This window comes from Ylistrum balloti, unplaced genomic scaffold, assembly GCF_031769215.1.
Source record: "Ylistrum balloti isolate Yb309-2 unplaced genomic scaffold, AGI_CSIRO_Ybal_v1 Utg370700, whole genome shotgun sequence".
Classification (NCBI taxonomy): domain Eukaryota; kingdom Metazoa; phylum Mollusca; class Bivalvia; order Pectinida; family Pectinidae; genus Ylistrum; species Ylistrum balloti.
The window spans coordinates 669,882-689,911 of NW_026782420.1; the positions used below are offsets into that span (position 1 = coordinate 669,882).

General features: G+C 38.1%; 1 protein-coding gene across 1 annotated transcript in view; it reads left to right on the forward strand.

Moving 5' to 3' along the window:
- Positions 1-20,030, forward strand: part of LOC132557587 (double-stranded RNA-specific editase 1-like) — a 102,836-nt gene that overhangs the window by 76,107 nt on the left and 6,699 nt on the right. The gene's annotated exons all lie outside the window — the stretch shown is intronic.

Genomic DNA, 20,030 nt, shown 5'->3' on the forward strand with positions numbered 1-20,030 from the left:
TGAATAAGTGTGTGTTAGATGTACCTGTGTACCTGTGAATTAGTGTGTGTTAGATGTACCTGTGTACCTGTTTGTTTAAGTGTGATGTACATGTGAATTAGTGTGTGTTAGATGTACCTGTGTATCCGTGAATTAGTGTGTGTTTGATGTACCTGTGTACCTGTTTGTGTAAGTGTGATGTACCTGTGTATCTGTTAATAAGTGTGTGTAAGATGTACCTGTGTATCTGTGATCTAGTGTGTGTTAGATGTACCTGTGTACCTGTTTGTGTAAGTGTGATGTACCTGTTTATTAGTTTGTGTTAGATGTACCTGTGTACCTGTTTGTGTAAGCGTGATGTACCAGTGAATTAGTGTGTGTTAGATGTACCTGTGTATCTGTGATCTAGTGTGTGTTAGATGTACCTGTGTACCTGTTTGTGTAAGTGTGATGTACCTGTGTACCTGTGAATTAGTGTGTGTTAGATGTACCTGTGTATCTGTGAATTAGTGTGTGTTAGATGTACCTGTGTACCTGTTTGTGTACGTGTGATGTACCTGTGTATCTGTGAATTAGTGTGTGTTAGATGTACCTGTGTATCTTTGAATTAGTGTGTGTTAGATGTACCTGTGTATCTGTTAATTAGTGTGTGTTAGATGTACCTGTGTATTTGTGAATTAGTGTGTGTTAGATGTACCTGTGTATCTGTGAATTAGTGTGTGTTAGATGTACATGTGTACCTGTTTGTGTAAGTGTGATGTACCTGTGAATTAGTGTGTGTTAGATGTACCTGTGTACCTGTTTGTGTAAGTGTGATGTACCTGTGAATTAGTGTGTGTTAGATGTACCTGTGTATCTGTGATCTAGTGTGTGTTAGATGTACCTGTGTACCTGTTTGTGTAAGTGTGATGTACCTGTTTATTAGTTTGTGTTAGATGTACCTGTGTACCTGTTTGTGTAAGTGTGATGTACCTGTGAATTAGTGTGTGTTAGATGTACCTGTGTATCTGTGATCTAGTGTGTGTTAGATGTACCTGTGTACCTGTTTGTGTAAGTGTGATGTACCTGTTTATTAGTTTGTGTTAGATGTACCTGTGTACCTGTTTGTGTAAGTGTGATGTACCTGTTTATTAGTTTGTGTTAGATGTACCTGTGTACCTGTTTGTGTAAGTGTGATGTACCAGTGAATTAGTGTGTGTTAGATGTACCTGTGTATCTGTGATCTAGTGTGTGTTAGATGTACCTGTGTACCTGTTTGTGTAAGTGTGATGTACCAGTGAATTAGTGTGTGTTAGATGTACCTGTGTATCTGTGATCTAGTGTGTGTTAGATGTACCTGTGTACCTGATTGTGTAAGTGTGATGTACCTGTTTATTAGTTTGTGTTAGATGTACCTGTGTACCTGATTGTGTAAGTGTGATGTACCTGTTTATTAGTTTGTGTTAGATGTACCTGTGTACCTGTTTGTGTAAGTGTGATGTACCTGTTTATTAGTTTGTGTTAGATGTACCTGTGTACCTGTTTGTGTAAGTGTGATGTACCTGTTGTTTAGTATAGTTATAGTTTGTGCTTGACTTCCCCTGCCTTTGTGGAACTGGAAGTTCCTATGAAGGCTGTTACTCTGCCTATAAGGTTAACAGTGGGTACTTGTACTTTGTACCTCTGTTTGTAGAACTGGGAAATCCTATGCTTAAAGTGATGTAAAAGGAGTGGGTTGGTGTGGCTTACATATAAATACTATGTCACATTGGACATCACTGTGAAAGAACGGAAAAATACACATTTCTGCCTAGTGTTATAACAGGTATTGAACCCAGGTTTCTATCATGATAATCGACCACCTCTACCAATTGAGCCAAAGAAGTATGCTCTGTCAGCTGAGTGACATAGACTGTTTCTAACACTATATGCAAGCCACACCAACCCAATCCTTTTACAGCAATAACAGTTTGTAGTATGGGATTTCCTATCATAGGCTGCTTGTCTATACTGGTACCCTGTAAAAAAATCAAGCTGGAAGATGAAGATTAATTAATCATGGCTACCTTTGTAAACAGGTGTGAAGACATGTTTTACATGTAAACCACAACACAGTAATGGTCACACCTATTGGCTGTTGATGACCAGCTCAGACAGATAAACCTCCCATCTGTTCAAACGGAATATCATCAGTATACGAGATTATTAACAGCCCTGAGCACGCTAATGTTGGGGGACTAGTCTAATTACGACTACCTGATGTAGAACCTGGAGAACTCCTGATAAACCCTCCCAAAGGACCCAACACTACCTCATGTCTGGCTATTTTAGAACTTCTTGTTTCTAATTCTGGATTTCTGGTCTGTTCTTTAAGTACATTGTCGTCAATATAGATGTGTAAATTTGGATGTGCTCATTCATTAGATTTGACTTTGATACTTTTGTAGAGATTCCCTTTCATCACTATCTGTAGATTGACCTTAACATAAACTAATACTTTTTGTATGTTTATTGAAAATATTTTTCCCAGAAATTTTGAATTAACTTCAGAGATTGCAACTTTATTTAAAATTTACACTATCAACTGATCTTCCTGAGAAGAATTCTAGCGTGTATGTATTTGCTTAATAGTCCCCACACACAAGGATGACCTAATTGACATCATGATAACTCCAGTGAAAGCTTGTGTTTCAACTTTGCCAGTCATACAATTGATTTAAACTGAACATTTTTAATGTCTTGGCATGTCACCAACTAAATATTTCCAACATTTACTACTACTGCTTCAGTTACTGTAGTAACAGCCTCCCAAATGCTGGTTGTAATTATTGTGCTGTTTTTTTGCACAAATAAATTTTTAGAAGTACGTCACTCTTAAAAATGTTTAGGAAACAATGTCCTATATATAAGATAATGGTGATTACTTGGAAATGGAACTGAGTTTTTCCATGTTCCACAGATGTGTCACCATTTTTGAAAAGAACATATGGATGTTTATAATGATCCACCTAGATAAAGATAACTTACATTAATTATCTGGTATTCAGCAAATACTCTATAATGGGATTCATTTATTCAACACATTTCACCCTAAGTGACCATTATATCATATTTAGTCAATTAGTTGATTTTGTCGTATATCTCTTTTTATTGTATGTAGTGATTTTGAGAACCCCAAATCAATCTGTTCAGTCAGAGATTTTTTTTGGACTGCGTCAAACATGAGCAATAGATTATAGTGATCTCACACTAGAATTTATTCAAAAAGTTCAGTATTTCCACATCATGTTAATATGAAAGTGGACCTCTATATAAATGGTCATTAGGGTGTAGGATTTCTGTATAATGTTAATATGAAAGTGGAACTCTATATAAATGGTCATTAGGGTGTAGAAAATCTGCAACATCATGAATCCTTAAAGCCAGACATGAAATTGTTAAAATGAAAACATGCTTTGTTAAACTTTGTTTAATTAAGAGCAGTGTTATGTAAACTGATGTAAAGTAACAAATGGATGTGTACATGTGGAAAGTGTATCACAGAGATTGTATATCTTGTTAGTGTAATACAATAAAACTTCACGATGTAGTCAACACTTCACAGGTTTGTTTAGCCTTCTTCTGACACTCAGCTCGTCTGTTCATTCATTAAATGAGAAATCGGGATGTGTACAATCTTTAATCTGTATAAACATTGATAAATAGACATACAGTTCTGTTTATTCAGACCTTGCTGAACTGAAAGTTCTGTGGCTAATAAATGCCATCACACCCATCCGTCTACTTGACTTGACGTCATTCCACCAATACAACATTCAATTCTTTACAATAGATTCCTTACCATAGACTTGCTAACAGTAGATTGGTGCAGGAGTGTTAGAGCTATAAGCTGACTTAAGGGTACTCTTCAGTCCTGCTATTTTGCTATGTTTTATGAGTATTGTACGTAGGAGAGAGGACATTTCACCATATTAATCCCAGTATTCCTTCTCTCTGTCTTTAAATTATCAGAATAAATGAATCTAGTTTTATATCTCCAGAGATATGATCACTTTGTAACTTGATTTGTTACTAAATCAGTTTTATTCTGATGGAACTCTTTGTGGTATGGTAGGCATCTTCTTATTGTAGTAACTTGATTTTGTTGTGGTAGAATTGATTTTGTTGTGGTAGAACTGTCTTTGTTGTAGTAGAACTGTCTTTGTTGTGGTAGAACTGTCTTTGTTTTGGTAGAACGGTAGAACTGTCTTTGTTGTGGTAGAACTGTCTTTGTTGTGGTAGAACGGTAGAACTGTCTTTGTTGTGGTAGAACTGTCTTTGTTGTGGTAGAACTGTCTTTGTTGTGGTAGAACTGTCTTTGTTGTGGTAGAACTGTTTGTGTTATGTTGTAGAACTGTTTGTGTTATGTTGTAGTGGAACATGTTGTTGTAGAACTGTTTGTGTTGTTGTAGAACTGTTTGTGTTATGTTGTAGAACTGTTTGTGTTGTGTTGTAGAACTGTTTGTGTTGTGTTGTAGTGGAACTGTTTGTGTTATGTTGTAGAACTGTTTGTGTTATGTTGTAGTAGAACTGTTTGTGTTATGTTGTAGAACTGTTTGTGTTATGTTGTTGTAGAACTGTTTGTGTTATGTTGTAGAACTGTTTGTGTTGTGTTGTAGTGGAACTGTTTGTGTTATGTTGTAGAACTGTTTGTGTTATGTTGTAGAACTGATTGTGTTGTGTTGTAGAACTGTTTGTGTTATGTTGTTGTAGAACTATTTGTGTTATGTTGTAGAACTGTTTGTGTTGTGTTGTAGTGGAACATGTTGTTGTAGAACTGTTTGTGTTGTTGTAGAACTGTTTTTGTTGTGTTGTAGAACTGTTTGTGTTATGTTGTTGTAGAACTGTTTGTGTTGTGTTGTAGAACTGTTTGTGTTGTGTTGTAGTGGAACTGTTTGTGTTATGTTGTAGAACTGTTTGTGTTGTGTTGTAGAACTGTTTGTGTTATGTTGTAGAACTGTTTGTGTTGTGTTGTAGAACTGTTTGTGTTATGTTGTTGTAGAACTGTTTGTGTTGTGTTGTAGAACTGTTTGTGTTGTGTTGTAGTGGAACTGTTTGTGTTATGTTGTTGTAGAACTGATTGTGTTGTGTTGTAGAACTGTTTGTGTTGTGTTGTAGAACTGTTTGTGTTGTGTTGTAGTGGAACTGTTTGTGTTATGTTGTAGAACTGTTTGTGTTATATTGTAGAATTGATTGTGTTATGTTGTAGTAGAACTGTTTGTGTTGTGTTGTAGAACTGTTTGTGTTATGTTGTAGAACTGTTTGTGTTGTGTTGTAGAACTGTTTGTGTTATGTTGTTGTAGAACTGTTTGTGTTGTGTTGTAGAACTGTTTGTGTTGTGTTGTAGTGGAACTGTTTGTGTTATGTTGTAGAACTGATTGTGTTATGTTGTAGTAGAACTGTTTGTGTTGTGTTGTAGAACTGTTTGTGTAATATTGTTTTTGTTGTGATAGGATTGTTTGTATTGTTGTGGGACTGTTTGTGTTGCGGTTAAACAGTTGGTGTTGTGGTAGAACTATTTGTGTTGTACTAGACCTGTTTCTGAGACAATTTTCTTCCAAAGCATCCTACTTTGTCTGTAGCCTCTGATTGGTGGCATCAATAATGAATATTTCTCATTTGTTGTTTTCATTCCCACACGGTCACTCAGGCTTTGATGAAATTTTAAAGCATGGACATTATGCAACTAAGACAGAATTAAAGATGAGCAATTAATCTATATATCTAATAAACATACTGCATTCTGATTGGCTGAAATCTTCTGTAAAATATGTTAGCAAATATAATTGGACTAATAAATAAATAAATAGATATAATGATGATAAAAGTTATAAAAGATCAACATTTATCAAAAACAAAGACATCTGGTGACAGACACATCTGTTTTGAGTTAATGTCATAGTCTGAGATTCTGTGAACAGATTTAGTTCTGTGTTCCCAATAGTATTTATCAGAAAGTTCTACACCTTATCATATCAAGGTTGTCAGTGGTTAAGGAGTCAAAGCTCACATTTGCCAACTTCTGCAGATTCATCAATCCATGATACTTACATGCATTGGACCAGATGGAGGCACTGATATCTTTAGTGCTAGACATGTCCTAGTTAGTCAAATTGCCCTGTTGATAAAAAGCTGTCAGAAAAACTTCAATTAATACAATAATCTATTGGAGGACAGGGACGACTTTTTTAATGATTAATGATACTTTTTGGATAATAATGAAGAGACCCTGATCCCATCCTATACTAACAGTATTATATAGAAAGTTTTACAATATATGTATAATATATGTCAGCTAAAATATAGATATTTGACAGAGTCAAGTGTTGTGTAATTACAATGGTTTAGATGAATTTTTCAGATAAGTTACAGATATGTCTCTTTGCACATTTAAATTCACACTGTAGTTAATTACTATCTATCCTGCAATTAAATCATGTTTGGTAATAAGCCCATCCTTGTATTGCTGTGCAGTCATTGCTTTTACACTGTCCTGCTATAAACCCATTCCTTGAGACAGAATTTTGTGTTGGCCTCCTGGGTGTTTTTCCTGCAGTAAACCCATCCCTTGAGACAGAATTTTTGTGTTGGCCTCCTGGGCGTTTTTCCTGCAGTAAACCCATCCCTTGAGACAGAATTTTTGTGTTGGCCTCCTGGGCGTTTTTCCTGCAGTAAACCCATCCCTTGAGACAGAATTTTTGTGTTGGCCTCCTGGGTGTTTTTCCTGCAGTAAACCCATCCCTTGAGACAGAATTTTTGTGTTGGCCTCCTGGGCGTTTTCCCTGCAGTAAACCCATCCCTTGAGACAGAATTTTTGTGTTGGCCTCCTGAGTTTATTGTAGAACTGATAAAGCACACAAGTAATGTTGGTTTTTATAAAGATTGGATGACCCTTCTGACTCGGGTCAGTGTTCTATTATTATGCCAGAAGGTTTTCTGGACATTTTCTCCGAAGCCATTGGCCAGCTACTAATGAAACTACGAAGGAGTATTGAACCTCTCCAAAAAAAAATTGCAATGGCTTGGCGGAACATATTAAAACTTCCCACAAGTATTGACAGGCATGTGAAAATGTACAATAGGCACTTGTGTTTCGGATCAGAACATCAGACTTCAGGTCGCTGCCTTGGATTGGCTACAACATATTAGGCAATATAACATTTGTTCTATTAGACCAGTTCATATGTAAGTTGTTATTTGTGAATGCGTTTGTAGTTTATGGGATGTTTGTAATGGCTGCTGTTATGTAAAATTTTGTCTACATTTTAACCTTGTGCTCTTTCTAGACAATAAGTTAGACACAGAAGTATTATTTATTATCAAATTCACTGCAATCTTGAATTATCAGGTTTTATTTTGTTATTTGAGACTGCCAATCTCAACCAAAAGTGGTGTAACTTTTAGAAACATTTGTATATAAATGTAAGGATGGACATACAGAGTATATACATGAGGCAGTGATGCCTGTATCATCAGTAAACTGTGGCTGTATTCTAGGGTCTGATGTTCGACACACTGTTGGATATTTTTTTATCAGGAGATGATTACATTACGCTGAGAGAAATAACACTATCAGATAGCTGCTTCATATTATAATTGATTTTCAAATTTTCTTATCATTATATGATAGCCAGCATGAAAAAACGGAGAGTCTACTGTATGGTTGGAATCATTGGTTCATTTTCCTGTTGGTCATTTTTGGATTTTTGGTCGCTTTGCTGAACCAATAGTATATATATTAATCAACTTTTCATTTCAAAGACCTCTTCTTCAGAATGAATGAACAAATATGAACGAAATTTGTTGAAGTATTCCTGCTCAAGATGACTCAATTAACACTTTATGAATAAATAGTATGTGGTAGTGCAACAAAATATTTAAGAAATGCATAACATTATATCAGAAAAACATTCCTTTAACACTACATTCGTATAATGATTTTTTAGGAATAAATTTGAATACCATAAAGTAATTATTTTTCGAAGGAAATTACTTTCCATTGATTTCCTGGGTACTTTAAGTCTATGTATTCATACGTCCATGTCAAGTGAGTATCCATTTATCAAGCTTTGTTTAGTCAAGAAGTCCAGTGTCCATGAAGTAATAATTTGTTGTGAGGTCATTATTTTGCACATAGGACGTGAATTTCACACATTATAAAACACCTCTGCAAAACCAAGTCCATTGAAATATGGTTTTTATGCCAATTCTTGTCTAACTTTGAGGGGGTTTTTTTTAACGAAAGCTTAATGGAACAAATATTTGAATTTTGTATTTAGCAAATGATATATGATATGTGAAATATTGAAAAATTGTTGTTTGTTTTAATACTGTGGTATTAGAAAGACTGAAACGATAGCTTGTTCTATGATGGTAGTTTTCAGGCCAGCAGAATGTTTTTGTTATACTTGTGTCTGTAAACTTTGGTATAGATAAAAGTGAAACTGTATTTTAATGAAGAAAAACTGTAAATCTAAGGATTAACTTACTGTTTTGGTTTGGTTATTGGTCCATAACTACAATTTAACTTGTGTAAGTTTAACATAACTGTACAACTTACCCAACTTTGATTATAGAAAGTTAATCCTTTGGTGATTTAATTTGTCTATGGTAGAAGATACTCTACTTGAAAGACTGTAACCCACTATTATCTATATATTACCTACACCAATGTTTGTTGCCATATATGTATATTATTGATCACATTTAATGCATTCTCTGTTTATATCTGGATAATTAGATTTTTTATCTGTAATAGCTCTGTAGTTGTCTTTCCCTGACTATTTAACTATTATTGTAGGCAGTTCAATGCCTAGGTAGATTGCTATCCCATTTCTAGACTTATCTGTCTAGATCTACTTTCACTTTGCCTGTACTTATCCATTGATTGTATGGCTGGGTGACAAGCTGATGGATGTGTCTGTTTATAATCTACTTTCACTTTGCCTTTGCTGACAATAGTGATAAGACCTTGTGATGTATCACTATGATACTGAATTGGCACACACCCTCCTTTAATGATACAGGACAGCTCTCTGCTACCTCTTTGCTACCAGTCAGCCTCTGCTCGCTTTGCAACCTTACATCAAGATTGATGCCTTTTTAAACAAGCTTTGATTAAATAATTGTGTAAACAATTAGTGACCACAGTTTGATAAAGATTGATGATGCTATTGGGCTGCTGTCTGTTTGTGACTGGTACCCTTAAATAGTACCAGTGGGTTTTCTTTCATTCCTGATCAGTGTATTGTTGTGTTTTATATAGGAATCAGTTTAAAAAGCTGTCTTACCATGAAAAAAGTTTACCGAACATTTCACAGCTGTAGGTGTGAGATTTCCTGGCTCTATAGGTACTGTTACATATAAAATGTTCATAATTTGTACTTCTTTCTCTAAACGGATTTCAGGAACACTGTAGTGACGATAGTTGTACGCTTGCAGGATTTAATGCAACAACTGTGTTTGAGTTTGCTGTAAAAAAACTATGAAGTAGTGATTTTCTCAAGAACTACTGAAATCAGAAATTAAGGACACATTTATTTTGGTTCATACAATCATCAAATGCAAATGACAATCTTTTGTAAAATTTCAATAGATATATATATATATGTATGTTTGGAAATCAACAAGCATTGTTTTCCTTCAAATGAAAATGAAAAAATGGGAGTTGATGAATGGACAAAGAAGGTTTGAGGACTTGGAGGTATTGAGTGATTTACCCTACTTATAATTCTGGCTGTTTTCTTCTGACTTGTATTTTATATCAAAGCTTTTGATGTACATGGACAGGTACATGTACATATTCGAGCCCCTGGGCGGCTGTGTTTATGTTACCATGGAAGCAAGTTGTAAAATTATAGTCAAAGGCATCGAACATCAAATGTTCATCAAGTCGAACAATTCATCTTGAGGATGTTTCTCAGGTCTGGTGATTCATTTTTTTAACAGTTTTTAGATATGAAAACACATCAGTTGAAGGATGATTTTACGAAAATAGGAATTTATCAGGAGACTATGTGTAGTGATATATTTTATATAGATCCCCGGGTTACTGGAATTATGAGATAAACAGGTTTGTCTGTCAGTGTGTGCACAGCTTATGTAAGCTGTGTTGGACTGGGATGGGGGCTAAGATTTGGGAAGGCCATGAAGTTATTTGCCAAAATCCCTGGGGCTTCTTCTCATGGAGATAAAAATGAAAAAGGAAATTACATAACCGGTCTACATCAATACTAAACTAAAGGAAGCGTACGATTTTAAATCTCCCAAGTTTACAATGGTGTGATGCTAAAACACATGGAGATGACAGGTCACTCAATGTTCTGTAATGTTTCAGTGTAGACACTGTCAAAATGATTTACAAAAATGGCAATGTTTACAGATTTTAAAACCTTAGCCATGTCCAAATTTTGTTTGATTGAAGAAGTTTAAAGTTTGATATTTAGAAAATTATTAGATAAAATTTCCTTTCGTTGTTTTGGAAAGCCAAAGATTGGCTGAAAGTGTGAGTTCTGTGATATATTCCCCGAACTGATCTTTTTCACAATGGCATACTATTTAAGACACATGAGTATTGTTCCCTGTAGTGTTGTTCTGACAGTGTTCTGTTTCATATCCTACACTAATAGACTTTCTATCGAACCCACCAGTAGTGCTGGACATTTACATAGGATGACCTGTGTAGGTGTGTTGACCTAGTGTTTACTGGTTATCATCTGTATCATAACTTGACAAGCCTTTGTGAAGTTTGGTAACAGACTCTGGGATGATATATAGCCATTCTTTTAGATCCCTGCAGGATAGGTGGAGAAGAAACTGAAGATTGGGGAATACTTTAGGGACAATAATTGATCTGCTGCCCCAGTTCCTGTTACCACACTCAGTGATCTTTTTGTTTATTTTTACATGTTTGATGGTTAAAGTCTTCAGTATATGACCAATATCTGCAGGGAAGCCCAGACTGCCTTACACAATTATAACTCTTATGAAGAAAAAATGCCAAGTAGACTATATATCATAGACTCAGACAGCATGACTTGATTGTCAATCCTCATAAGGATACATTCCATTCAGAAATTTACAGTTGCGACTTGGATTGAGACCATGCCTAGCATATTAATGTGACACATGCTGTACTTCATGCTTACACTGCACTCTACTCTGAGCTACCTTTTCTATCTCAGTCTAAAAGGCCGAGTAGCCATGGTATATATCATTTCTGGTTATCAACTCCTCTGTGACTTCATGTTTTTATCTCACTTTGAGATGACCAGTACAGAATATCTCCATGTCAGCATGCTTTGTGTTGACCAGTACAGAACATCTCAGTGTCAGAACATCTCTGTGTCAGTATACTTTGAGTTGACCAGTACAGAACATCTCAGTGTCAGTATGCTTGGTGTTGACCAGTACAGAACATCTCTGTGTCCGTATACTTTGGGTTGACCAGTACAGAACATCTCAGTGTCAGTATGCTTGGTGTTGACCAGTACAGAACATCTCAGTGTCAGTATGCTTTGTGTTGACCAGTACAGAACATCTCAGTGTCAGCATGCTTTGTGTTGACCAGTACAGAATATCTCAGTGTCAGAACATCTCTGTGTCAGTATGCTTGGTGTTGACCAGTACAGAACATCTCAGTGTCAGAACATCTCTGTGTCAGTATGCTTGGTGTTGACCAGTACAGAACATCTCAGTGTCAGTATGCTTTGTGTTGACCAGTACAGAACATCTCAGTGTCAGAACATCTCTGTGTCAGTATGCTTGGTGTTGACCAGTACAGAACATCTCAGTGTCAGTATACTTTGGGTTGACCAGTACAGAACATCTCAGTGTCAGTATGCTTTGGGTTGACCAGTACAGAACATCTCAGTGTCAGTATGCTTGGTGTTGACCAGTACAGAACATCTCAGTGTCAGTATGCTTGGTGTTGACCAGTACAGAATATCTCAGTGTCAGTATACTTTGGGTTGACCAGTACAGAACATCTCAGTGTCAGCATGCTTTGTGTTGACCAGTACAGAACATCTCAGTGTCAGAACATCTCAGTGTCAGTATGCTTGGTGTTGACCAGTACAGAACATCTCAGTGTCAGTATACTTTGGGTTGACTAGTACAGAACATCTCAGTGTCAGCATGCTTGGTGGTGACCAGTACAGAACATCTCAGTGTCAGAACATCTCAGTGTCAGTATGCTTGGTGTTGACCAGTACAGAACATCTCAGTGTCAGTATACTTTGTGTTGACCAGTACAGAACATCTCAGTGTCAGAACATCTCAGTGTCAGTATACTTTGTGTTGACCAGTACAGAACATCTCAGTGTCAGAGCATCTCAGTGTCAGAACATCTCAGTGTCAGTATGCTTGGTGTTGACCAGTACAGAACATCTCAGTGTCAGTATGCTTTGTGTTGACCAGTACTGAACATCTCAGTGTCAGTATACTTTGGGTTGACCTGTACAGAACATCTCAGTGTCAGTATGCTTGGTGTTGACCAGTACAGAACATCTCGGTGTCAGTATGCTTTGGGTTGACCAGTACAGAACATCTCAGTGTCAGAACATCTCAGTGTCAGTATGCTTGGTGTTGACCAGTACAGAACATCTCAGTGTCAGTATGCTTGGTGTTGACCAGTACAGAACATCTCAGTGTCAGTATACTTTGGGTTGACCAGTACAGAACATCTCAGTGTCAGTATACTTTGGGTTGACCAGTACAGAACATCTCAGTGTCAGTATACTTTGGGTTGACCAGTACAGAACATCTCAGTGTCAGTATACTTTGGGTAGACCAGTACAGAACATCTCAGTGTCAGTATACTTTGGGTTGACCAGTACAGAACATCTCAGTGTCAGTATACTTTGTAATGACCAGTACAGAACATCTCAGTGTCAGTATGCTTGGTGTTGACCAGTACAGAACATCTCAGTGTCAGTATGCTTGGTGTTGACCAGTACAGAATATCTCAGTGTCATCATGCTTAGTGTTGACCAGTACTGAACATCTCCATGTCATCATGCTTTGGGTTGACCAGTACAGAACATCTCTGTTTTAACATGTCACAAAGAGATGACCAGTTCACAACATTTCCATATAATCATCTTAAATAGAGATGACCAGTCAAGATTGTGCCTTTGAGATCAAGAGGTCCAATTAATAGGACAAAATATCATTGGTCGATTGTGTTTCAGTATTTTATAAGATGAATGTGGGTCTACAGTTATAGATCAATAAGCAGTATACTAGACTCACATGATATCAGACTCCTGGGTTAAAGGTCAGTCAGCAGTATCATACCACTACTAGACTCACATGATATCGGACACCTGGGTCAATCAGCAGTATCATACCACTACTAGACTCACATGATATCAGACTCCTGGGTCAGTCAGCAGTACCATACCACTACTAGACTCACATGATATCAGACTCCTGGGTTATAGGTCAGTCAGCAGTATCATACCACTACTAGACTCCCATGGTATCAGACTCCTGGGTTATAGGTCAGTCAGCAGTATCATACCACTACTAGACTCACATGACATCAGACTCTTGGGCCATAGGTCAATCAGCAGTATCATACTACTACTAGACTCACATGATATCAGACTCCTGGGTCAGTCAGCAGTATCATACCACTACTAGACTCACATGATATCAGACTCCTGGGTTACAGGTCAGTCAGCAGTATTATTCCACAACTAGAATCACATGATATCAGACTCCTGGGTCAGTCAGCAGTATCATACCACTACTAGACTCACATGATATCAGACTCCTGGGTCAGTCAGCAGTATCATACCACTACTAGACTCACATGATATCAGACTCCTGGGTCAATCAGCAGTATCATACTCACATTACGCCTGGCAGAAGGTAGGATTATCTGTAGACAATGTTAGTGAGCTATGATAGATATGGATGGGCTTAATACCAGGCAGAGAAATACTCTTATAGAGTGTATATACAAGTATGTCTATACTAGGTAGGATACCAGTTATCATTGGTAGCAGATGATTCATTGATTCTCATTTGTAGTTATAGGTCATCAATCTAAATGATATCTTTAACATTTTAGGCCGTTAGCATCACTGACGAGTCCTAGAAGGATGAGACAGCTCTATGATGCCATTTAATGGCCCTACTATATCTAACTCTCAATTTGCATTGAAAGGTGCAATTCATTTGTATGTATACAGTGTAAATGTAAAGAGGATGTATACAGGTTCATGTGTAGAGGGTATAGAAGGGTTACACAGGTTCATGTGTAGAAGGTATAGAAGGGTACACAGGTTCATGTGTAGAGGGATATAGAAGGGTTACACAGGTTCTTGTGTAGAGGGATATAGAAGGGTACACAGGTTCATGTGTAGAGGGATATAGAAGGGTTACACAGGTTCATGTGTAGAGGATTTTAGAAGGGTTACACAGGTTCATGTGTAGAGGATTTTAGAAGGGTTACACAGGTTCATGTGTAGAGGGATATAGAAGGGTTACACAGGTTCTTGTGTAGAGGGATATAAAAAGGGTACACAGGTTCATGTGTAGAGGGATATAGAAAGGTTACACAGGTTCATGTGTAGAGGATTTTAGAAGGGTTACACAGGTTCATGTGTAGAGGTATAGAAGGGTTACACAGGTTCATGTTTAGAGGGATATGGACAGGTACACAGGTTCATGTGTAGAGGGTATAGAAGTTTACACAGGTTCATGTGCAGAGGTATAGAAGGGTACACAGGTTCATGTGTAGAGGGATATGGACAGGTACACAGGTTCATGTGTAGAGGGGTATAGAAGAGTTACACAGGTTCATGTGTAGAGGGTATAGAAGGGTTACACAGGTTCATGTGTAGAGGGTATAGAAGGGTTACACAGGTTCATGTGTAGAGGGTATAGAAGGGTACACAGGTTCATGTGTAGAGGGATATATACACAGGATGTGTAGAGGGTTACACAGGTTCATGTGTAGAGAGAGATTATGTGTAGAGGGTTACACAGGTTCATGTGTTGACCACATGTTACACAGGTTCATGTGTAGAGGGAAGGGTACACATATGTGTAGAGGGTTACACAGGTTCATGTGTAGAGGGGGTACACATATGTGTAGAAGGGTTACACAGGTTCATGTGTAGAGGGATAGAAGGGTTACACATATGTGTAGAGGGAGAAGGTTACACAGGTTCACGTGTAGAGGGTATAGAAGGGTACACAGGTTCATGTGTAGAGGGATATAGAAGGGTTACACAGGTTCATGTGTAGAGGGATATAGGAGGGTGCACAGGTTTATGTGAAGAGAGTATAGAAGGGTTACACAGGTTCACGTGTAGAGGGATATAGAAGGGTTACACAGGTTCATGTGTAGAGGGATATAGAAGAGTTACACAGGTTCATGTGTAGAGGGTATAGAAGGGTTACACAGGTTCATGTGTAGAGGGTATAGAAGGGTACACAGGTTCATGTGTAGAGGGATATAGAAGGGTTACACAGGTTCATGTGTAGAGGGATATAGAAGGGTTACACAGGTTCATGTGTAGAGGGGTATATGTGAAGGGTTACACAGGTTCATGTGTAGAGGGTATAGACAGGGTTTACACAGGTTCATGTGTAGAGGGTATAGAAGGGTTACACAGGTTCATGTGTAGAGGGTATAGAAGGGTTACACAGGTTCATGTGTAGAGGGATATAGAAGGGTTACACAGGTTCTTGTGTAGAGGGATTACACAGGTTCATGTGTAGAGGGTTATAGAAGGGTACACAGGTTCATGTGTAGAGGGGTATAGAAGGGTTACACAGGTTCATGTGTAGTGGGTATAGAAGGGTTACACAGGTTCACGTGTAGTGGGTATAGAAGGGTACACAGGTTCATGTGTAGAGGGAAGGGTTACACAGGTTCATGTGTAGAGGGATATAGAAGGGTTACACAGGTTCATGTGTAGAGGGGTATAGAAGGGTTACACAGGTTCATGTGTGTATAGAGGGATATGTGAGAGGGTTACACAGGTTCATGTGTAGAGGGATATAGAAGGGTTACACAGGTTCATGTGTAGAGGGTACACAGGTTATGTGTAGAGGGATTACACAGGTTCATGTGTAGAGGGGTATAGAAGGGTTACACAGGTTCATGTGTGTATAGAGGGTTACACAGGTTCATGTGTAGAGGGATATAGAAGGGTTACACAGGTTCATGTGTAGAGGGTATAGAAGGGTTACACAGGTTATGTGTAGAAGAGTTACACAGGTTCATGTGTAGAGGGTATAGAAGGGTTACACAGGTTCATGTGTAGAGGGTATAGAAGGGTTACACAGGTTCACGTGTAGAGGGTATAGAAGGGTACACAGGTTCATGTGTAGAGGGATATAGAAGGGTTACACAGGTTCATGTGTAGAGGATTTTAGAAGGGTTACACAGGTTCATGTGTAGAGGTATAGAAGGGTTACACAGGTTCATGTTTAGAGGGTTACACAGGTTATGTGTAGAGGGAAGGGTTACACAGGTTCATGTGTAGAGGGATATAGAAGGGTTACACAGGTTCATGTGTAGAGGGATATAGAAGAGTTACACAGGTTCATGTGTAGAGGGTATAGAAGGGTACACAGGTTCATGTGTAGAGGGGTATAGAAGTGTTACACAGGTTCATGTGTAGAGGGGTATAGAAGGGTACACAGGTTCATGTGTAGAGGGATATAGAAGGGTTACACAGGTTCATGTGTAGAGGGGTATAGAAGGGTTACACAGGTTCATGTGTAGAGGGGTATAGAAGGGTTACACAGGTTCATGTGTAGAGGGATATAGAAGGGTTACACAGGTTCATGTGTAGAGGGGTATAGAAGGGTTACACAGGTTCATGTGTAGAGGGGTATAGAAGGGTTACACAGGTTCATGTGTAGAGGGGTATAGAAGGGTTACACAGGTTCATGTGTAGAGGGTTAGGGTATAGAAGGGTTACACAGGTTCATGTGTAGAGGGGTATAGAAGGGTTACACAGGTTCATGTGTAGAGGGGTATAGAAGGGTTACACAGGTTCATGTGTAGAGGGGTATAGAAGGGTTACACAGGTTCATGTGCAGAGGTATAGAAGGGTACACAGGTTCATGTGTAGAGGGATATGGACAGGTACACAGGTTCATGTGTAGAGGGGTATAGAAGGGTTACACAGGTTCATGTGTAGAGGGGTATAGAAGGGTTACACAGGTTCATGTGTAGAGGGGTATAGAAGGGTTACACAGGTTCATGTGTAGAGGGGTATAGAAGGGTTACACAGGTTCATGTGTAGAGGGGTATAGAAGGGTTACACAGGTTCATGTGTGTAGAAGGGTTACACAGGTTCATGTGTAGAGGGGTATAGAAGGGTACATACAGGTTCATGTGTAGAGGGGTATAGAAGGGTACATACAGGTTCATGTGTAGAGGGGTATAGAAGGGTTACACAGGTTCATGTGTAGAGGGGTATAGAAGGGTACATACAGGTTCATGTGTAGAGGGGTATAGAAGGGTTACACAGGTTCATGTGTAGAGGGGTATAGAAGGGTACATACAGGTTCATGTGTAGAGGGGTATAGAAGGGTACATACAGGTACATATAAAGGAATTACCAGGGGTAGGATTAAGATAAGTATTTTCTCTTGTGTAATATTTAAGTAATGTATTTTTAATGAGCTGGTAATTTTTAGGGAGGACGAACAAGAAAGTGAAAGAGAAGACAATAGAACCCTTAAAAACAGATTCAAGAATTATGAGAAGGATGATCAAGTTTCATATGAAATGTATGTACTACATCTTTGTCGTAATGATAATACTATTGGCCGTACAAATGTACCAAATCAGCATCACTATAGTGACCAAATATTGATCTACAATGTACATGTAGCCGATCCTAAATCATGGTAAATAACCAAGTAATTCTGTGTCAGAAAAATGTCAAACAAGCTAAAACATGGGATATAACATAGAGCTGTGACAGATCATAGGGCATCATTGTCCAGTTCTGATATCAAATGTTGCAGCTCTTTGATTTAAACAATGATTATTCGATACAGATTGACATATGACAGTTGTTATACTTGGTTCCAAGAGATGCCCACTTGATATGGACATGCAGGTCTCGTGTTTCTCTGTATTCAATTTACAAAAATCTTGGTGTTTTGTCACTTCTGACAGAAAGTTATCCATTGTGGGATTAGAGAGTCAACAGAAAATCACTGTCAGTGTCACACAGTAGCATTAGAAATCTCATGGAAATTTAGTACTGGGGTTTGGCTCTGACATTGTTGCTGATCATACGAACAATTACATTTGTAAAAAATAAAGATAGAAAAACATTTTCTAGCAAAATCTATAACTTTTTTAGTGAAGGTCGGATTTTAGATTTTTACACATGCAATATATGTTAATCATGAACTCAAAATCACATGTGAAATTTGCACAAACTATTTCTTTAGGACATTTAGGCCTTGAGTCATGAGTGTGTCGCCTTATAGGTGGGTATGGTTACAGGTTTTCTAAATACAAAGATAAATATCAATTCCTGGCTCCAGGCTTCAGTTTCATGACCATGCGATTCCAAAATTTTCATCTATTACTATATCCTGATGTTAGCATAAAATTAGAGTGGTACAGGCCCCTGGGACCTCTTGTGCTGAAAGATCTTTATATGGCACTTGAACAGCTGTGTGAATGGGTGAAAATGTTGTAAGTGTTTTATTTTTTTTTGCAAAAATTGAGAGTCAGTTTGTTATTCTACACATGTCAAGGAGACATTTTTTGGTAAAGGGTCCTGTAATTGTGCACATGTCAAGGAGACATTTCTTGGTAATGGGTCCTGTAATTGTGCACATGTCAAGGAGACATTTCTTGGTAACGGGTCCTGTAATTGTGCACATGTCAAGGAGACATTTTTTGGTAACGGGTCCTGTAATTGTGCACATGTCAAGGAGACATTTTTTGGTAAAGGGTCCTGTAATTGTGCACATGTCAAGGAGACATTTTTTGGTAACGGGTCCTGTAATTGTGCACATGTCAAGGAGACATTTCTTGGTAATGGGTCCTGTAATTGTGCACATGTCAAGGAGACATTTTTTGGTAACGGGTCCTGTAATTGTGCACATGTCCAGGAGACATTTCTTGGTAACGGGTCCTGTAATTGTGCACATGTCAAGGAGACATTTTTTGGTAAAGGGTCCTGTAATTGTGCACATGTCAAGGAGACATTTTTTGGTAACGGGTCCTGTAATTGTGCACATGTCCAGGAGACATTTCTTGGTAACGGGTCCTGTAATTGTGCACATGTCAAGGAGACATTTTTTGGTAAAGGGTCCTGTAATTGTGCACATGTCAAGGAGACATTTCTTGGTAACGGGTCCTGTAATTGTGCACATGTCAAGGAGACATTTTTTGGTAAAGGGTCCTGTAATTGTGCACATGTCAAGGAGACATTTTTTGGTAAAGGGTCCTGTAATTGTGCACATGTCAAGGAGACATTTCTTGGTAAAGGGTCCTGTAATTGTGCACATGTCAAGGAGACATTTTTTGGTAAAGGGTCCTGTAATTGTGCACATGTCAAGGAGACATTTTTTGGTAAAGGGTCCTGTAATTGTGCACATGTCAAGGAGACATTTTTTGGTAAAGGGTCCTGTAATTGTGCACATGTCAAGGAGACATTTTTTGGTAAAGGGTCCTGTAATTGTGCACATGTCAAGGAGACATTTTTTGGTAAAGGGTCCTGTAATTGTGCACATGTCAAGGAGACATTTCTTGGTAATGGGTCCTGTAATTGTGCACATGTCAAGGAGACATTTTTTGGTAAAGGGTCCTGTAATTGTGCACATGTCAAGGAGACATTTTTTGGTAAAGGGTCCTGTAATTGTGCACATGTCAAGGAAACATTTCTTGGCAACGGGTCCTGTAATTATGCTCATGTCAATACTTAAGGTTTCCACACAAGGTCCAAAATGTTAATACTTAGGGTTTCCACACAAGGAGGGTCTGAAATGTCAATAGCCAGGGTGTCCACACAAATGTCAGTTCAATTATTGAA